The sequence below is a fragment of the Labrus mixtus genome, chromosome 18 (assembly GCF_963584025.1).
Source record: "Labrus mixtus chromosome 18, fLabMix1.1, whole genome shotgun sequence".
In the NCBI taxonomy this organism is placed as follows: Eukaryota; Metazoa; Chordata; class Actinopteri; order Labriformes; family Labridae; genus Labrus; species Labrus mixtus.
Genome location: NC_083629.1, coordinates 4539817 through 4555902, shown reverse-complemented (window position 1 = coordinate 4555902; position 16086 = coordinate 4539817). Strand labels below are relative to the sequence as shown.

Here is a 16086-nt window from a genome sequence, read left to right as displayed (position 1 = left end):
TGTCTATTGTGTTTTACTCTGCAGCTAGTGCAAGTTAAGAATAAACTCAAACAGCTCATTTAGACACATCTCTGTAGCCATGGCCTCCTGCTTTTAAAAATATGTCAAGAATAGCTTCCTGTCGTAACAAATTATCCCTTTTTTCTTTATGCCAAAACATCCAGCCCAAGGCAAGTCCCTGCTTTAGTAATGTTCAAAAATTTAAAGTCTATGAAAGTTGTTTTTTTTTGCAATGTGAAAAATGATCTTCAGTGTAGAGTTACAGCACGGTGCAGGTTTTGGAAGCACAAGTGTTAACATGTTTTTATAACAACAACAAAAAAAAAAGAATGGACTGAAAAATGTAGAATACTCTGAAAAGTAAGTTAGATAGTGTTGGATATCACACACACACACACACGCGCACACACACACACACACACACACACACACACACACACACACACACACACACACACACACAAAGAACACTCTTGACATTGTATTTGTATTCACAGTCATAGCCTGCATTAACATGTCAACAGTTTAACTTACTGTAATATTTTATGTAAGACGCAGAGTACTTTCATTATGTGTTCAGGATCCTCCTTGCATGTCTGCAGACTTTAAGAAAGAACCATGTCAAAAAGTTTTAATCACATACATTTGGAATGACACTGATAATGGACTTTTTAAACCCAGTGTTTTATTGTGAAGCCATTTACAGTTATTTATTTATTCATTTTTTTCTCAGCCTTGAGCATGAATTTGACATGCACTTTTTATTTTACATTTTTGTTGTTGCGTCTATACAGCACGAGCTTTTAAACTGCATTCATGTGACTTGTGCAAACATGTCTATATGAGATAACAATATGTGCAGAAAAAGACTGATTACATCATCAAACAATGCATCAGTCATCTTTCTTCAAACAGTCTTCTGCTGATGATTTATAGCAAAGAGCAATAAGACAAATATTTCTGATTACAGCAATATGAGAAAATTGATGCCAGTCTTACTCCCTGCATGCAACAGTTTAGCTGTTATCTTAACTTAGCTGAGCTTGGCTGAAAACCAAGACATGGAGCTCAGCGTAAGTTCAAGCAGGTACTGCTATCAGACTTTACAACAGCAGTGGGTGTTAGTCTGTCTTCTTAATCACAGACAGACATCCTGCTTATAATAGTTGTAAATACGTAGTATTTTTATTTTTATTTTTATTCCTGTATATTCTAAATGTATTAATACTCATATGCATGTTCTTCTTGTTATCTTTTACTGCTGCAGCACTTGAATTTATCTTATCTTATCCTATCTTAATGGTGGATCCAGCTCACAAACAAGCCCTTAAAAGTGGATCTGACTCGTGAATAAATGAAGTGATGGTGATTCTGACTCGCCAACAAGCTGTAATGTTAAACCTGAATCACAAACACAAAAAAAAACTGGTCGAGTGCAATGATCACAGGGAATAAATGCACTCCCTCCTCCCAATTGCTCGAGGTGATTTCTCCTGATAATATCTGACCGAGCATAAATTCTGCTGTTTGCATTCACACATGTAGCTCAACCCGGAAAACTTTAGGCGTTTTTCAGGAGTTTTGAAAGTACTATAAGATATATTAATGGATCTTAAATAGGGGCAACATTTAGCTCAGCAGGTAAAGCATGCACCCAAAATACAGATGATTCAGTCCTCAATGCATCTCCTTACTCTCCTCTCAATTTCAAAAATCCAAGACAAAATGACCCCCCAAAATGTTTTACAACAATCCATTATATTTGTTCTCAAACAAACCGTTCATTACAGACCACATTGATTCCCTGGTGTCTAAATAGTTGCAGATAGGACTCACAAACAAGCAGTTTAGACAAAGGTCTGACTCAAATATCCAGACACTCGGCTCAACAGCAGATATAGTAGAAGGAATGAAAGCAAATGCATTTTCCATCTCAAAATGTGTTTCATAAAAACATACTACCAGTATGCATATATCTCCTGTAGAGATAGGCATGAGTGTGCACTTCTCCAAACAGCTGACTCAGCTGTGTGCTGGTTTCAGAAGCACAGGCATGCAGATCTGCAGATGTCCTTGTTGTAGCGATAAAGATCAGAGATGAACAGTTTGACAGTTCACAGTCAAACAAGGTCCTGACATAATCCAAGTATTGCATAACACTCATCCGCCTCTGTACATGGAAGCATAATATCTCTGTTATATTGGAAAAGTCACAACATGTCAGTCTAAACAAAGTGCAAGCAGGAAATCATTATGTCCTCCACTCTTCTGTAACTCATTTATCATATTTTCATTTTCATACAGTTTCTGAAGCAATGACTCAGTGTGGGAGTTTTTGTAATGTGAATCAGTCATGCAACCATCTTAAGGAGTACACAGTTTGTGTTTCACATTTTGCTAAATACTGAAATGTAACAACTCAGCCCCCCTGATTCTGTGAACATTGTTTGCGCATGAATCTAAAAGCTTATCTTTACTAAATGTTGGCCAATTGGTCCCTCCGGGCTGTCTAAAGCCAAACATCCGCAGATGTTCATAGATTACACAAACTGAACTTTAGAAGCAAGTGAAGGTCGCCCTGGTGGTCTGATGAAAACCCTCTTAGGATACATCGTGGGACTTCTGGGAGTTTCAGGACAGCCAGATAAGACAACCGGAAGAGCCACATCAGACAGCGCAGTACCCACCGTGGATGCATCAACACACGATTCATTTAAAGTGACCTAAAAGTGGGACAGGATCTTGGAAATCTCAAGGAGGTTTTAGAAATGAAATCAGACTCCTGGACTCTTTTCAAATCCAAATCCAGAAGATATTAAGACTGCCAAGTTTGCTAAACAGGCTCTTTCTAAATCAGGTCATTTGTGCCTTACACCAGACGTCTTTGTAGGACATTTTACTTTAACAGACATTTTCCATTTTTTGTTGGTGTTAAAGCATGCTCTGCCTTCTTGAATGTTTTGTATAATGTGGTAAAACAAAAAATCCTAACCTGAGCTATCTTTAAAATCTTTATATGCGACTTTTTAATCCAGTAGATGTCGCCCTTGAGCACCAGCATGAAACCAAAACAGCTCGCGCTGCATTGTTGTGTTAGCATGCTAATGCTAGCGATCTTTATTATGCTCGTATCTTCACACTGCATGTAAATTTACCCGAAATGTTATTCTTCTTTTTTCTAGTCCCTCAATTAAACAACTTTTATACATGAGGGGAGGAGTCAGCCGGCCGTCCCGACGATGTAAACAAACTGAAGATAGGACTCTGAAAACTCTGAAAACATCACAGACAGTGGGACTCGGGTGCTACACCCATTGTAGACAGTCATGATTCACAGAGTTATTTTCAGAGGATATACTTGATTTATATTATATTTAAGTGTGAAAAATCACATAGAAAGCCTTTAAGGTATTTTTTATACTTATTACTTATACTTATACTTATTCATACTTACCTGGCAGGGGAGATACCATGATCAAGAAGGTGGTTCATCCATGGCGAGGCCTGGCCATTGCACTCTGGCGGGGCTGACCTATGCGAATTCCCCAAATGTGGGAATCTCGACTGCATAATCTGTGGTAGTGGGGGATTGTGTTCGCCCTCTCTCCTGATTTTTTTTTTTCCCACAATTTCCCAGTTTGGGATCAATAAAGTAATTCTATTCTATTCTATTCTATTTAGGAACTGTTGTTTTCTGTTGATTTTGGCGACCCCTGTTGACAGAGCGGTACATTTAATCTCTCTCTCTGATTTTGTCCCGTCCATGTGTAGACTGCGTTCTTCATCAACAACGACAAAAAAAATCTTCCTGCTGTCTTTTTGTCAATCATATCTCTGACTCTGAATCTTTTGTGGAAAATGTAATCAAAGGCATGACCGCTCTGTGTGCTGTAAGCGCATCCTACGTGTTAAACCGGGGCGGAGGATCGACAATTGTCAATAAAGATTCATTTGAAAACTCCAGCAAGTGGAAATCAGATCTAAGTGTATTTCAATTGTCTCATTTGCACGGCTCAAATACAAACACTGTCACAAACCCTGACTACGCACACCCTACATCAGGGGTGTCCAAAGTGCGGCCCGAGGGCCATTTGCGGCCCTTGAGGGGATTTTTTGCGGCCCGTGACTTCAAATGAAGAATCAGAAGATTTTGGCCCGAGGCCTTGATTAAGATTGGCACATTATCTTATTTTTCTTTTTCATGTTAACAAGAGCTGAACAATATTCCTAAAATAGAAAATGTTCAGTAACATGTTGTTGTTGTTTTTTTTTAAATCTACAGCTTTTACTATTTTCCAATTTTTTTTGTAAACTATGAAAAAAAACGTATGCAAAGTTTTTGCAAACAAGCGGACTGTTGTTTAACCATTTGATGACCTGAGCTAAATGCAGAAAGCTTTTCCAAAGAAATGAACCACGTTACAGGCTTGATTCTGAAAAAAACCAAATAAAGTAGAACGAAGAAATCAAAATATTTGATTTCCTTTTATTAAAGGGTTTCTTTAGCGAGCCTTTTGATTCTGATCTACAAAGCCTTACTATGTTTTCAACTATATTTTAAAAAACAAAACCTGTGGCCCTCACATTGGGAGGCTTTTTGCTGTTCAGTAGCTGGACTAATCTAAAATCCAATCTTGAAGTTTAAAAATGTATCAAACTCATTATGATTTTGATAACGGAAAAATTTGCTGTAGTGAATTCAAGGAAAACAAGAATCCCCTGATTGTAAGGCTACTGCCAGTTTTCTCAGGATCACTTACGTTTATACGTTGAGCTTCCTGTTTGTTACTAATTATGAATGCTATCCCTTTATAGAATAATTATTTATAGCGTGTGTAGGTGTGTGCAGCGATTTTGACGCCTGTGAAAAGGGCCTCTGCTTTGTCCCATTGTTTTATGCCTGTGTTGTGTTTAATTCTTTCCGAGCTCCTCATGGGAAGGAAACCTGCACAATCAGCCGGCTGATTTTGCTTCTGGTCGGTAAGTGGTTCTTTGAGCGGGCACTCGTAAGAAGTTCTCTGTCTTTCTTACTAATTACATTTTCAAGACATTTGGATTGACGGCCCGAGTTTATTAAAGTACACGTTTTCATTAGGGTAAATTATAGTTCCCTATATTTATCGCCTCAGGGGGTTGAAGCATCTTATTTAAAATTAGGTTACATAAGTAGAAGTTGGTATTTGTTCTGTTTTATTGGACTCCAGCGGAAAAGCTAATAATTACAACTTCAAAGCTTGTGTGATAAGCTGAACTGGCGTTTTTTAGTAAATGCTAGAGGGAGAGATAATATTTAGATAATATTACTTTCAACACATACAGTACATTGAGTCAAATGCAAACGATAGCCAGAAGGCAAGGTGCTGCACAGATTGGAGAGTGTGACTTAATGTACTGCAGAAGGTCTGAACTGCAGAACCTGTTTGTTCACAATGCAAATTCTGATTCTTGTGAAAGATCCCACTAGTGAATTTGAGAGTGTCTTTCATTTCCATGTTCCTTTGTCTTTACAAGTCTTCTGCACACTACCTTTGGAGCATGCAGTTTGTCAGAATTAATCATTTTATGCTGCAGGAATAGTGAAACCATTTTTCTTCTTTGCATTGATTCATTCATTTATACTTGGTCCTCCATAGCAAACGCTCAAGTTGTTGTCTAAACTGTACTTTCTGTGAAGCCATGCAACATAATCCCTCTGCCATGCACTGTGGGAATTTATCCTGACAATGAGGACAATTTGGGTTCAGTTTCAACGACATATCAACGAGGAGGTCCCACACCTTCTAATGGTACAAAGCAATATTCAGTTTCAGACTGTAGCTGTGTTCACACATTCGCACAAAACTCCTGAAGATTTCCAAAAAAGGTGTCGGGGTGAGCTGCAGTCTTTTTCCTGCCAGCACTAAGGTAACATTTCAGCAAGAAGTCAGGGTTAGCTGATGTGAGAACGCAGCAGGTGTGGTGTGGCCAGCGGGATCTTTGTGTATGTAATGATGCTGATTGACTCATCTTTTTAGCACAAACTGTCATTGTAGAGCCGGACTCTTTTGCTTCATTTCAAATTTCTGTGCTGTCCTGTTGACATCATATATGCCTCCTGAAACAATCCCCCGATTATTACCTAATCAGGGATTTTCAGATTGCAATTCCACAAGCAAAGCTCCGCCGTCATTGCATATTTGTTCTTTCGTATTAATTCCGCAATGCCCTGCTTGCGCTGGTGAATCTGTCTTCCCCAAGTAATCTTACCAATCACTTTAATCATCACTTGTCACTTTATCTTGCCATTCCCTGCATAGTTAACTTTATCATCCATTTTGTAATTGTATATACCCCCTATTTTTATTTTTCTTATCTAATCTATTCTGTTTAATTTGTATTTTGTATGACCTTCTTACTTGTCTGTGCTGCTGCAATGCCTGAATTTCCCCTCTGGGGATCAATAAAGTATTATCCTGTTCTATCCTAATGCTTCTGCTACCACCTTCTATAGTGGCACAGAAGTGTGGTTCACATCTCCTCATTACGCCTCTGTGACATTCACGTTGAAGGCACGACGTCACATTGGGGAAAATATCAGAACTTGAACAGGCAGTCTGAGTAGGGCTGAATTCTCCCACATTGAGGTGCCTGTGTGAACAGGAAAGTCAGGAACAGCCTGAAATGTTCTGGAAATGTTCAGGAGTGCACCTTGTGAAAAGGATTGTGATGCATTCAGATTTGGAGACAATACCTTTTTTTGTACTACCCTTTGTGTGCAGAAACATTCTAAAGAGATCCAGACAAACTCTATTAGACTCTCCCAGTGCTGCTCATTGGGTTTAACATGTGTTGCTTTTGTTCTTTGTAGACCAGATGTCTGGTATCACACTGAAAACAAAGATATGATTAGTAGACCGCAGAGGAGTCAGGGGAGTGAGCTATGGATATTCAGGACCTCCAGTAGTCTAAGATTCGACTTAAAATAAATGCTGCTTAACCTGTTTTATAGGAGCACACCACTGATCTGATTTAACACAATGAGATCATCATCTTTCCATAGGGACGACTACTTAGCCTGTGTGTGGGTGGTTGTGTGTTGGTGTGTTCAGGAAAATAGATGGATCAGAGCATCAGCCTGTCCCATGTCCTGCATCAATATGCAATGGACAGATTATGAATTTTCAAAATAAATGGATAAAGATAAGGTCAATATGGTCTTTTTGTTAGTTATTCTGAAAACAGGTGCATGGATTCATCGCCCAACTGTTGAACTTCCCCTCCAAAAGTCTGACTGTTGACGGTTTAAAAAAAAAAAGGTTGAGCAGAGCTGCTGTGTAAACGCCACAGTTGTTTTTCTATGTTGCTGTTCTCGACTCGTGCAATGGGCCGGTCTGAGCTGCAGAGAGGACATATAAGCCAAAGAGGAAATTCTAGGGGATGAGCGGAAGCATGTGATTGGTTGGGGGGTCCGACCCAAGCTCAGCCTAATGCTACATTGACTTCACCAGAATAACTGTTCACCAAACAGAGATTAGCGTTTTACAGTGTACCGGAGGGAAGTCCCAAAAAACAAGCTCGCAGAATCAAAACAGCCCTCATGTCAGCCCAGAGATCAAAGTTGACTTTCCTTATCAGCAAATGTTATCGCATCGGCGGATGACATCATGTTTATCATCCAACCGTAGATTACATCACCAATTACTCAGGAAATAAACAGCTCCGTTTCTGCCGTTTAAATTTAGATCTCATTGAATGAAGGATTATATTCTTCTGCATGGGTCAAGTTAAGCTTCTGAATCAAAACCTTGTTGTAGGATAAAAAACATTTACATCCAAGCAAACACAAGGGCTTTGTATAGGTTACAACGAGCCGATACAAAGCTTCATTCAACGGAGACCTTCACCATAAGTTGTTACGGCCTCATATGACAACAGTCACAAGTTTACCATCTTAAAGAACAGTTGGTGTGTTCGTCATATAGGCATCCTTACAGATGTCCTTCACTCTGTCACATGAACGTTCTCAAACCTGAGGAACACGTCGCAATGTACGTTGTCTTTTTTTTATCAGTTTCAAACACGCCGACTTTCCCTTTTAATGGGTCGACTGTTGAAGAATAAACTGTCCTGTGAGAGCGTTACTTCATGGAAGAGTTTGCCTGACGTGTGTTCGGTTGAGGGGAGAGAAATTGTTGCTTTGGTGCAAATGTAATCTTAAAGTTGAAAGTATTATGACTCAAAGGCTGTATCTTCTGTTAACTATTAGCCGTGTCTTTTTTCCAGCAGAGCCAATAAAAAGCATCTTATATAACAATAAAGTCTCACTAATAAAAACTTTTAATCAATCATTTGGGTTTCAGATTGTTTCTGGTAACCAGGGCGGGGATGGGATCTTAATTATCTCCACTTTTTACAACACTGTTTGTTGATTACAAACAGCATGAAGTGACTTTATGGTGCGTACGCCTACATGGAGCTCTTACACAGTGGAGTTTTCTTTGCCCTTCTATATGTTTTGTTTGTCATTGAAGAATCCCACTACCCCATTACAACTGATAGGGCTCAGACCTGGGCCTCTAGTATTCTTTCAGTAGTCTGAATGAGCTGATGTAAAAAAGCAGCAGGATATTCTCCGGAGAATTCACATCAAGCAAAAAGAGGGTGGGGGGTGCTGTTTGTATACGGCTGCACGGTGCATAGAGTGTATGCACGCGATTATCTCCTTGAACGTAATCAAACAGCTGCATTACATTTTCTCATCACCAGTATGTTCTTCTCCACTCTTTGGTTGATGTTGTCATTCTGTTGGACTACATGTAACTTTGATATAAAGTCAAATATTGTCATTATAGCGCCGTATAGCGGACTCTGTTGCTTCGTCAGCTACGTACCGTGTCATTTTTATTACGTCATGTCTTACCTCAGGAGACCTTGCTTTTTTTTTTTTTTTTTTTTTTAGAGACAAAGAGACACTTTAGAACGATATTTAAAAAAACAGCAATAAGTCAGGGAGAAAATCAGCAAGGGTGGAATAGAAAAAAATAAAAATAAAATGTTGTCATGCTGTGAAATTTTTTTATTTTTGAGCATTTAATGGAGAGATAGGACAGTGGATAAAGTTGGAAATCAGGGAGAGAGAGAGATTGGGGAATGACATGCAGAAAAGGAACCACAGGTGGGATTTGAACCTGGGCCGCCCGCTTGGAGGATACAGCCTCCGTACATGGGGCATGCACACTAACCACTGCACCACCAGTGCCTAGTCTGAGGGGGCAGGACATGACATAAAATTATAATTTAAGATGTGAGAATGAAGGCTGGGTAACAGAGTCAGACACTCCAATAATTGCTGCACATTTTAGACGTATTCACAGTGTTGATGAATGAGTGGTAGAACAAACTGGTGGGCAGGAAAGATAATGAAGCTGCTTCGTGTGATGTAAACATCATCACCCCCCACCTGAATATTTCCTGCTGAGTTCACATATTGGCTCACCCCACTTCACACAGACGTTTTACTAGCGTGGTGGTGGTAGTAAAAAGTCTGGGTCGTTTGCGTTCACACATGCAGCTCAGCCTGAAAAATGTCTGGACATTTTTTTTGCAAAACTATAAAATCCTTCACTGGGTTTGAGTTGCTCCCCCTCTATGTCTCCTTCACAGCCAGTGTTCATGTAAACTCCTGTGTTACTAGTAAAACATACATTTCATGCTATAGAAAAGTGACCCATCAAATCTGATTCAACTGACAAATGACAAGTTGATAACAAGTCCAGACTAGAGACCGCTTCAGGAGTCCACCCTGCTGACATAAGAGCTTTAACTCTTCATAGTTACTCAACTTAAGTTCTCTCTTTTCAAATAGTAAAATAAAAACATTACTAGTCACTGAACACATCTCAGGCAGCCAGAACAACGTGTGTAGTGTGGACTCAGCGGTATTGACTATCAACAAGAAAGCACCCACTTCTGAGAACTCAGGACGGATGATAACAGATAATGACAGTCAGGTTGGTAGAAACAAACACTACATTTAATGGTTAACGTATGCAGCTGTGAGACACTTCTGTGTAGCTGCATGTCTAATTGTGGCCTTATGTAATAATCACTGACCTGTAATCTATTGTCTCCTCATAGTGAGTCAAACACAGACATGTTACCACACTCTCAGATTCACTTGGATGAACCCAGACAGACACACTACACACACAGGATTAGACTGAAGGCATTTTGATTCCTCATTGCTGAAAGGCCCCTTAAGTGACTCTCAATCTCTGAAGTTGTCGGGTTATCAGTGAGTGAGCAAACAGGCCACCGTTTGAGCTGAATTAACCCAGAAAGATGTCGAAATTTAATGGCTGTTTCTCAACCGGTTAAGTCAAGGTCAATATCTATCCTCTGTTATCTATTCTGATTTACATTCTGTTGTGGGTCACAAACACGTGTCTGTTCTGCAGTGACGTCTAAAGTGTGGCGTGTGAAGTGGTTACTTTGTGCTGCAAGAACATCCAAAGTATGGATTTGTGTATCCTTGTTAATGAAGTGTGTCTTGTTTTCAGAGAATTTTGAGCCATGCTACAGGCACTAAATAACATTTAACAAGATTCAACACTTTGTGGGCATATCTTCCAAGAAACGTTCCAACATGGTACCAAATGTATTTTACTGATTGTAAATTGGTTTAATTCATATCCAAATCTCAGCGGCAGAGCCAGACTTTAATGGGCAGGTACAACACACACACGCAGCTGGCTCGCAATACAAATCCACCCAAAAACGTTTTAACAATAGCCCCGCCTCTGACAAGCCAGATAGCCAATCATGGTTCAGGATTTTGGGGCGGACACTTGGGTGACCAATCAGATTTCTAGGCCAGCCCCTTGGCTGCGCCCCCTGTCAATGCTCGCTTCTAAATAGCTTCTGATCTTCTAAAAAGCTTGTACTGTTTAGTGTTGTCTCCTTTCTACAGCCTCCACAGGTCTGCGGTATAAACTGTGAATAAAAAGTGGACGTAGACATTGTGATGTCTGTCATTGGTTTGTACATTACTGTTGTGGTGTCCTCAAGTTTGGCATTTTGTCCACATTGGATCTTTACAAAAAAAACTCTGTAAAGCTTTGAATGTGGGGCGCTGATCACCTCTGCATTGAAGCATCGATAAAGCCGGGTGCACCTGCATACCCTTCATCCCTTTTATGATGGAATGTTCTTCTCTCTCGACATCTCACTGGTAACTTGCAACATTACAAAGGAAAGAACTGTTACCTATTTTTTATATGATTAAACAATTTAAAGCTTCTGTAGGAGTTTTAGAATTCTCTGTATGACCTACAAAAGCAATGGAAACCATTAGAAAGAAAATATGTATATTTGGTCATGGTCACCCCTGCTGCGTTGTGTGGGCAGCTCGCTACTGAAACACCCTTTTAAAAAAAAAAGTCCACTTCCAAGGATTCATTGTGGGTTTCATGTTAGACATTTAGACTAAAGATGGATGAGTATTCATAAGTATCTGAGAGAGACAAATCCAGCTTTGTCCAAATCAACACAACCTGAAAGTTCAACACTGGAGCTTTAATAAGGGGCTATGTAAGTGTTCAAACTATGAATCTGTTTGTCTTCACAATGTAAGAAGATGTAAGACGATGTAAGAGGTTGGGGATTCATCATATGATGGGCATAATTTATATTAACACATTTAAATAAAGATGACATTATATCCCTTAATACCAGAATGTTTGCATTGAGCTCAAAGCACTGAGTCTAAATTCACCAAGCTGCTGGGCTAAAGGTAGGAAGGAGATTTTATAAAAAAATGTATTGATCACAAGTGATGTGTGGCCGGACCATTAAACATGTTTTGTGTTTAGTGAGCAGCTGAAGGACAGGTACACTGCATGCATGGCTTTGACCTCGTCGTTGTGTACATAAACATATGTTTTGGTTTCAGGATGACGTACATGAGTCTCGTGGGGGAAGCTGCTCTTTGACCTCTTCATTGTTTTTGTCTGGTCACTGTACACCGCCCTCAAAAAAAGGAAGAAAATATTAAATTGGGAAGGTATTACTTAAAATTTGATATTTTTATGCCAACAGAACAAAATCCTTTTTGGTAACAAGATTGCTAAAATAAGTCAAAATGTGAAGTCTTAAAAAAAAAATGTCTAAAAACAAATTCCTCCAGACAAAATATGAGTAGGCTAGATCTTCAGGTCTCGAGAAGAATACGGATTATTCAGTTGATGAATTTGAAATTGTGCTTGAATTTATCAAATGTCATCATTTTAAATGAAGGCTTTTTTTTCAAGGACATTTATCCTGATAGCATTATTAGTATCATTTTCTCAGTAGAAAAGATGCTTCAATTTAGCATCCAGTGCTATTGCAATTTTCATGAAATAATACAAAAGCGTTAAGTTCACTGGGAAAAACTGTTTTATTTATCTAACTTGAATCCGACCTGTTACTCCCCTCCCACATGTCATACCTCACTCTCTCTCTCTCTGATTTCTGACTCTATCCACTGTGCTATCTATAGTTAAAGGCATAAAAATCCCCCCAAAAATCTTTAAAAAAAAGTTTTAATACATGTTATTTATGAGGTCCAATTTGGCTATTTCTTGTAACTGGCATGGAAAGTGCTTGTGTGGACATTTGGTTTGAGACATATGATGAACTTCTCGAATACAAAGCCGCCAGTGAAATAAATAAAATCAGACCAAAAATAAAACAGCTTAAATGCTTCAATATAACATGTTTCAAGTTCACTTTCTCTTCAGTGTTATCAGTGTTAGTTTTGATAACGTCCTTGCTGTATGGTCTTCTGTGTTTGTCAGGTAGGTGATGCCCTTCTCTGCTGGCAAACATCCTGGTCTCCTGTGAGCAGCGTCTCATGTTTTGCATACAGCCTCAGGTGCTCTGACGTCACGGCGAAGACAAAAACCCAGATGAGCAGCGGGGCGCTCGCATGTCATGTACCGACCCTCAGCAGATCAAACATGCAGGTATAGACACAGGTCTGTTCTTTCACAGACTCAGCACATGTGTGGTTTCACAGCTGTTTCATGATATCCTCTCTCTCTTTGCATTGCAGTGTGTTGATGCACATGCTTAATGCAGAAGCCTGTCCTGTCACCTGATTACAGTAAGGGAAGCATGCAATGACAAAAATAAAAATGTTTCTATAATTCTCTGAAGTCTATTCAAACTAAAGTATCAGTGCACATATGAAAATCAATGAGTGGACAGTTGAGACATTTGTGTTAAATTACAGGGAGTAAAAAACGAAAAAACAAAAAAAGCAAATAAGTAAAGTATGGAAAGACATTTGTTCTCCGTCTCATCCCGCACAGTTAATATAGCTCATTAAGACGTAAACAACAAGTCCAGAAATGCATACAAACACGGAGGTTAGAGAAGTGAGTCACTGATTTTTTTAGGGAGGTTAAAGAGGTTCAACTCAAAGTGTGTCACTGGGAGACACAGCTAGGGGAGGAGGCGGGAGGAAAAATAATCCACATGGGACACTGGAGGCAGGAAGTGAATGTTGATCCCTCATTGGCTCCGATGTGAGAGCAGAGGTCCAATGAGGGGGGCGGAGAGAGACACGCATAAGGCAAACACATCAGCTGAACTAATGTGGAAGACAAAATAAGATGGGGAAAAAAACCCTCTGTATGTTTCATAATATATGTGGTTATTGATCATTATTACCCTCCAGATATGTGGACAGCACTGTATCTGGATATCATGATATCTGTAGATAGGTTATTTATTACTTCTAACAGGCCTATCACTAAAGCTTTATTCATTTACAGCAGTAATAATTGTACCTCCAGTCCCAGCCTGGCTCTGTATCTTCTCACAGTATCAGTTTAAGAAGATGTTTTTCATCTAGTCAATGATTAATAACCATAGAAATGTTGTGATGAAAGCGGGTTAATATGGGTCATGCTGAAAATTTCAATTCTGACTGTGGTTAACCTCGAGGCAATGAGCAATGTTGTTTTCATTCGAGTCCACCCTTATAAATCATAAGACATTTGGAAACACGACCTGCTGACAGGCACTGACCCCGACCTCAAAGTCATGTGGATACACTTCAAATGAAGACTGTGAAGTTGTTTTTCTCTTCCCAACTGTAGGAAGCACGAGAGGGTAATCTTCTGGACGGCAGGCAGAGTGAGTGGAGGAAGGACGGACTGCCAGGTTGAAGAAAGAAATGTTTATTCAGGCTCACCACACACACTAAAAAATAACAATTCATTCAAGCCATTATCCTCTTCAAACATGAACAGAAGTTAGTCAAACATCAGCTCTCCTCACATCCTTCTCCTCTAAAGTGACAACAAATCAACCAGTCTGCCGACCTCACACACCTTTTATACACTGTTACCTGTCCTCTTGGGCCAATCAGAGAAGAGCTCTGTAATCAGTGTCAACTTCACTCAGGTGTTGTTTTCCACTGACATTGTATTGTCACTTTTTTGATGACTTAACAACACCTTTCATAAACTAATGTTTAAAATCCAGAAATATTTTGGAGAACTGATGATGAGAGGATTGAATGTTCATAAGTTGACCACTTTTATCTCCAAAGCCTGGAAGAAACGTCAGGATGGTTTATTGCTTTAGTATTATTATCTCTTTGTAATAATAATGGTGTCTTGTAAGCCTGTTATTTTCCCTAGGCACATTGTTGTATGCAATCATTATCAATCATTATCAATTATTATCACCCATCCATCCATCCATCCATCCATCCATCCATCCACCAATCCATCCATCCATCCATCCATCCACCAATCCATCCATCCATCCACCAATCCATCCATCCATCCATCCATCCATCCATCCATCCATCCATCATCCACCAATCCATCCATCCATCCATCCATCATCCACCAATCCATCCATCCATCCATCCATCTGTCCATCCATCCATCCATCCATCCATCCATCCATCCATCCATCCATCCATCCATCCACCAATCCATCCATCTGTCCATTGATCCATCCATCCATCCATCCATCCATCTGTCCATCTGTCCATCCATCCATCCATCCATCCATCCATCTGTCCATCCATCCATCCATCTGTCCATCCATCCATCCATCCACCAATCCATCCATCTGTCCATTGATCCATCCATCCATCCATCAATCCATCCATCTGTCCATCCATCCATCCATCCATCATATTGGTTCTATATGGGCTCATAAGACTGACTGTGTGTATCACTGATATGTTAATTAATGTGCACTATCCTCATTCAGTAAATAAATGAAAAAAATCTGGTTTGCCCTTTTATAAAAAATAAATAGAGCATGTAGAGTTTCCTTCTTGTCCCACCTTGCTGTACTGTCATTGGCTGAGAAAACTGAAGAGTCAAAAACAGGGCTTTCAGAAAAGTTGACGGCTGTTTATGTCCTGTGTGAAGTTCAATGTCAACGTTAATATTTTATCCCAAACATCAATCATTTCCTTAACCAAGCAAAGTAGGTTCATTACTTTACACTAGCTGAAGTTGTGGTTGTGTATGAGTCACAGTATGATGAGGTTTAAACCCCAAAACAACTTTTGAAAAGAATCATTGTTTGGGCTGGGACAATAAGTCATTATTGACTTTTACTGGAAACATGAACAGCAGCTTCTTGTATTACAGGATGAAAGACGACAAGGCAGAAATCCTGAAGGGAAACGGTACAGCATCGAGAACTATCCAACGACAGGAGAGACGGTCGGGGTTAGGCAGATATTTACCAGGAATAAAACACTCATGAAAAGCAAGAGAGTCTTTGTTTGATCTATGACATGTTACAGTAATCATGAACATAAAATGCCCTGCACAGGAATAGAGCTAACATTGGATTGTAGTTTTAAATAAACTGGGGCCTTTCCACTTCTACAGTGATGATTATAGTTGTTCATTTGGCTGAAGTCTCTAATGGTAAAACACATTGCATAAAGTTTGTGTAAAAATCTCAATCACAAGGCTGCACATGCAACACCTGTTATGTTTCCTGTAAGATATGCAGACAATCTAACGTACATAAAAAAATGTTCTCTCACTCAGTGGTGATTCTAGAGTCTGGTGGGGCTCTAGG

At 39.5% G+C, this 16086-nt stretch overlaps 1 non-coding gene across 1 annotated transcript; it reads left to right on the top strand.

The window, feature by feature from the left end:
• Positions 1-3446: 3446 nt before the first annotated feature.
• Positions 3447-3610, top strand: LOC132993830 (U1 spliceosomal RNA). Its single transcript, XR_009676525.1, has one exon. It is a non-coding gene; the product is annotated as a U1 spliceosomal RNA (small nuclear RNA).
• The last annotated feature ends 12476 nt before the right edge of the window (positions 3611-16086 follow it).